Below are 6,498 nucleotides of genomic sequence, written 5' to 3'. Positions count from 1 at the left end.
AATGTTGTCGCAGTTAATCTCAATTGTGATATCGTCGAAAACAGCTACAGCGTCGATGCGTCAGTGTCGGATCAAGCTCATCAAGGATTTGTTCTTTATTCGTTTTCACCGAAAGAACAACCAGGATTATTAATCATACAAGAACCAATTAATCCGATTTGTCTTCTATGTCATAATAATTTATTATCGCAAGTAAATTTTTCACTGACGAATCAATCTGGAAATATACTCGATCTGCGTGGTGAGACCCTGAATATAAATTTATTAATACGATGTTGATTCTTGCATGAAGGAAGTGTCATTTGTGCAACTAGTTTCGCATTCAATCTATGCCTCTTCTGGCACGAAATGTTTTCAAGTAACGAATGACGTCTTTTATTTCAAAACAATGACGTCATTACGTAACGTCATAAATGATATGCATCATCATGACAATTATATATGACAAGATCTAAAAGATACACGAGTCTCTAATGAAACTTGAATTAGTAAAATAATAAAATAAAATGGAGACTAATAGTCATACATATAATTATATTGTTATAAAGAATATACAATATATCAATTTAAGTTATACAATTTTATATAGTGCATTAGCATTAAGTCCATTAGGATACAAAGTATCTAACTTATGAATCCAATAAGTTTCTGTTATCAGTCTATTCATGTCACCATGCACAATATCTATTGACATGAAAGAAAAATCGAGTAGAGAGAGATTATTGGTGTTAAAGTGTGTTGAAATATTAGAGGAAAACTGAAGTTCTCTATAATTTTTTATATGAAAGCGATGATTATTCATTCTCTTAGGAACTTGTTGACGTGTTTGTCCAACATATTGCATGCTACATCTTTTACAGGTTATTAAATAAATCACATCAGTTGATATGTAGTTAGTGTTATCACGTAGAGAAAATACCTCTTTTGTATTAGCACTACTGAAAGAAGTACTTTCTCTTATGTTAGCACATTGAGAGCACCGGTGTCTACCGGTGTCTGTTACATTTAGATGACAAAAAATGAATTGTTTTATTTTCTGTTTGTTTACTTCTAATTAAAAAATCTTGCAAATTCTTGGGTCTTCTATAAGCGAGAATTGCTTTTTAACTTTGTAAAGTGATTTTACGCTGATTTTATTGAATAAGTTTAGGAGACTGTACTATTTATTAATTATACGACCTATATTAGGTAATCAAGGATTATATTGTATTGTGAAAGGAATTACATATCTCTCTATTTTACATTCTGCTGTTTTTAAAGCCGCATGTTGAGTAAGATTACGAACAAAATGAACAAGTTATTGGCTAAAGTGTCTATATCATGCACATATGTGGAAGAAGCTAGTGATGCTAATAGAAGCCACCTTATAATAACATAATTGTAATACTTTAAAAACGCTAAAGATTATGAAATTGAAAAAACAAGTACATTGATAAAAGATATTCCATTACAGAGATTACAAGAAGATACAAAAGCTTCATTTTTGTTTGGTATGATTGGTTGAGATAGGTTTGTATTTTTATTATCTACCTATGTAACATTTTTCACCAGGATGTCCATCAACGTATTACTTGTACTCAACCCCGTGTGGACAATTCTGTTATCGATACGAGTCCTCAAGCTGTAAATCCTGGTCTGCTGCACGCACAGTCTGCCGAGCGGAAGGAGGTCACTTTTTGGAGCCCTCCGAGTGCTGCTACCAGTTTTTCAAGGAACAAGCTCAACAAAATCAAGGAAAAAAGATCATCTACAAGAAAATTTGTAATGTAATAGCATAATAATAAGTCATCCGCAGATCAGTGGTACCAAATATCTTCTTGTATGCAATTGACTATCTAGACAAATCGGGAAGTTGTCGGTAATCATTCTTGTGTCTCTTTCTGAATGATTATGAGCAAATAACGAACGAATTAATTGAACGTGAATCATATCTGTCAAGCTAATAGAGATTCATTTAACGCAGTAATTAGTACATGTTGCTGCTCGTTTGTAACTGTCGGAGTATGTTATAGCATTTTCATTGTTAACAAGGTACTACGGATTGTATTAGATTGAGTCACGAGATTTGCGTTTGCTTTACTCGTGTTGTTATAAAGAAATCAAATCACAAAAGAAGACTGACAACGACTAGCATGCCATCACTAGGGCAATGGAGTTATCTCCCCCTAGAAAATTAGTAACTTAGGACTGTGGTGTAATAGTACCAATCTGCAGTTGTTACCTGTAAGTGACAAATACGTGTAATAGTGGTTCTAATGGCCATACTTTACTCTCCTCCACCTTGTGACCTATTGAGGTTGTGTCATTTATTAGTAACATAATCAACAGGTACGCGAATACTAAACCTCAATAACGTAAGGAAAATGTATCTCAAACTTCTAACACTAAAAGAGAACAGGCCACGGTAAGGAAGGCCAAACTGCATACAAACCAACTTGAATTAGCAGATTATACAAAACAAGCGAACAAAAAGGAGTATGGTTGATCATATATTGTTAAGATTAGCCAACTGAAAATTATAGAAAGTGCTTATCTGAAATATTTTGGGAGTAAATCTCATCTACGTCTTATGTACAGTAATTCTAGTCATACAATACGTTTTCTTGTATTATTTCGTTAATCCGTTTACCTTGACCATATGGTACGTTGAGTGTATTTATTACGTATTCAAAATTAAATTGATGAGAGATGGGCCTCAATTACGGTAAAGGGAATACATTTAAGGAAAAACGTTGTTTATGAGTAACCTCATGCAGCTAGATATTTAAACGATATTTTGACAATGTGTATTTTGTGTTGGTTTATACTTTTCTCCCGTCAGTGACTTCGCAAAGTAATGCCAAAGAGAACTCCGGAAAAATAAATTATATGTTTGGACACAAGTGTCGAGAAAAGAAATGTCCATTTCGTTGAAACGTTACATTCTCGTAATTTAACTGGATAAAAGTTTAGTAATTAGGCATAATATATAAAGGTATTGAAAAGTCAGAACTTACAATGAATATTTCTCGTTTTCAGGAAGTTGCCCTCCATATTTCTGGTTAGGGGGTAATACAACAACTCCTGGGTCCAGCTATGTAACAGTGAGCTCCAATTTCAAACACGTTCTGGTTTTGGTATCCTGGTGAACCTAACGGTGATGGCGGAACAGCGAGTTGTTTAGAAATGACGAATGCGTTGAACTATCTGATGAACGACTTTGCCTGTAGCGAGGAACAAAGTTTTATTTGTCAAATACTGAAATAACTGAAGGAAGTGTGGGAAACGTATCGATACATGTTTGAGAAAAATGTGAAGAATAAAAACATAATTCTACTTTGATTGTTTTCGTTGTAAACGGAATGATGTGTATTCATATTTATGTGTGAATCTTATGCGCTTATAAAGAAATATATATACACACATCAGATATTTGCTTGGGTATCAGGAAAGTTGTTAACTATCTGAATAACGACTTTCTCTCTAGCGATACTCAATAATTGCTGCAACTGTGGGAAACAGATCGATACAAGTTTATGAGAGAAATATGGAGAATAAAAAGCATAATTTTACTTTGATGGCTTTTATTGTAAATGTATAAATCTGTTGTGCATATACAGAAATATTTACATATGTGGATGTAAACATTTATTCATGGAAGGATCGATGAATTGATGAATTTATTAATGAACCGAGAGACGTGAAATAAAAAAGGGACGTTGAGATATGCATATGTGCATGTATGTATGGATAGATGAACGGATTATATAATGTTTGCCTTTAAAAACTGTCAGCAATATTTGTAATATGAGCTTTAATGACCTCATCTGACCTTTATAGCTTCATTCAAATGTATTCCGACCTCATCATGATCACGCGTTTTAAGTTGCGTGTATAGATAACATGCAAACACAAGTAAACCAGTCTGAATAGTTGATGGATGTACTATTTGTTTGTATTGATAAATAATAGAAATCATTTTAATTGTTTCCTGCATCAAGTACTACCTTTCCTAATTGGAGGTGACCGCACTTTTCATGTAGGTCAAAGTCATTTGAATAAATGTTACGAATGAGAAAATTGATTTTTATATCAATAATCTGATAATATCCTACATATTAAAAACTAAATTTATTTTGGTTCACCGTTAACAGTCATCAAAAGTGTGGTCCAATAAGTAAACTAAACCGTGAAAAATATGTAAAAATTTCAACACCCGCACCCTCCTGGTAATTAAGCGATACAGATTTCCACTACAATATTTTCATGGAACATTGTCTATAGCATCACTTGAACAGAAATAGAACCGCTCCGGGGGCCTAGTGGTTAGAGCGTCCGCCTCGGATGCGGGAGGTCGTGGGTTCGATCCTCGTTCGAGTCATACCAAAGACTTACAAAAATGGTACTAACAGCTGCCTCGCTTGGCGCTCAGCATTAAGAGGTTAGTGTTAGGACTGGTCGGCCCGGTGTCAGGATAATGTGACTGGGTGGGACATCATGCTACATGTCTGCAGCATGATGCCCCAGTGCTAGACATCACTATTAACTGCCACATTACAGACATCGTAGCGATATGACTGAAGAATTGTTAAAGCTACGCTAAAAATCAAAATCGTATCACAAATCACACTGAACAGAAATAGCAAATGAGTTATAACATTGTTTTTTTTTCTCGGGATTATTGTTACTGATCGAATGATGTAAAGTAATACCCCACATTACTTTGTCCTCACATAACAATGTATGAAAAACAACTCGCGTATTGTAATCTGTGAAAGTTACCAAAAGGCGCCGAAGAAAGAAATTTGTATTATGGTGCAAATGACTGTGATCTTGATCAGTAACCAACAAAACCGCTATTATACAATTTCTAATATTAATCACTCGAAACTCATACGCGTGACAAACGTGGTTTGCCGAAGTCCTTATTCACATCACATTATACAAAAGTTACTGCTGTTCAGATTCCGCACATATCTTATATGATCACACAAACCGTTTGTATTTCACCGTTTTTTAAATGTCTTTATTCGCGCTAGCTGCTTTTCTTTGATTATATTATCCAGTCGGTAACAGTGAACATGTGTTTTGTTTTTTCTTCTTCTATAAATAACATCATCAAATGTAGAATAACTCTCTGTATGCCGTCCATGATTAGATACAACACCCGCACTTGCTTCTAAGCAAATAAGTTTATTGATATAGCTGTCATACCATTATATAAAATCTCTGAGGAATGTTTAAGTATCTGGTGATTGTACGTTTTCGGTCCCTAGCGCCATAGTGGTGGTGATTACAACAATGTCTAATCAATGAAACGATCTTTCTCGTCTTCGACTAAAGACTGCTTTCTGAACAAGTATATTCTTGAAAGTCGAAATTTTACTCACTTTGGCTGAATAAATGTTGATTCAAGATAATGAACTTGCACTCTCTTCAGCGGCGAAATCGACTTTCTCGTTGTAGAAACCATCTCTGAGCTTTTTTGTATGCCTGGTGGCTCAAACAGCAGTTAAGCGTTTTCAGGTGCTAATGCAATGATTTCAAGATCTGGTAGAGTTCGTATTGGTACGTTAGGGTGGCTTAAAGATTATATGTATTTTTGGCCTATTCGTAAATTATATTAGAATATTCTGATGGTACGGTTAGACTTCTTGAAGAAGATATTTACTGACACGTGGAAAATAATTAATATCATGTTAGCATTACAGGTCGCCCGATTCACAACCCAATCCACAAATTCGGCAGCCTTACTTCTATCTAATGAAATGTTTGATTTTAAACATAAAGTCAAATATTTTGATTCCATTAGCCATATGCTTATTTCCGGCAACAAGTGGTTATGGTACTGGATATGTGAAAATGTCTTGGTGTTTCTCTTTATGTTACAACAATGACGTCATCATATGTTATTTTCCAGATTTCGAAAGAAATTGATTCACTCACTGATGTCGCCGCTTTACATCAGATTAATTCATACATATATGAAAAATGGCAAGTTTCTAAGTTGTAGGGAGAAATTAGCAGGCTCATAATGTGACAAAACGTCGGTATTATCTGGTTTTAAGGGAATCAGAAGTTGTTTAGGAACAGTATCTGTACAGATTCAGAATTATTTAGTCGATTCGGCATATAAGACTTTTGTACGTAACTGCGGCATTGGAACTTCACACTGGCCTTAGGATTTACGAGTATTATTTCCTATCGGCAAGCACTGACATACAATATTTTTTTAAATGCAGGTGTCGCATGTCTACCAATTAATATAGACATCCGTAACAGGTAGCCAAACTTCAGCTCAAATTCGGTCTCCATCAGTCACCACAGCCGATCATCAAAAATCACCTGAGTCTTATTTTAACATAATGCGCGCTTTTTCAGTCTCAGATCCACTTAAAAAGTGTGCCTGTCCATTTTTTTTTCTAGAGTAAATTTGTCTGCGACGTGTAAAGCTGGGTTTTATTTGATGATAAACTAACGGAATTTGTCAAACGTATTGCATCGTCACTTTTGGATCAG

This window comes from Sinohyriopsis cumingii, chromosome 17 (assembly GCF_028554795.1).
Source record: "Sinohyriopsis cumingii isolate HCF-2022 chromosome 17, ASM2855479v2, whole genome shotgun sequence".
Lineage (NCBI taxonomy): Eukaryota > Metazoa > Mollusca > Bivalvia > Unionida > Unionidae > Sinohyriopsis > Sinohyriopsis cumingii.
This window is presented reverse-complemented; position numbering follows the sequence as displayed.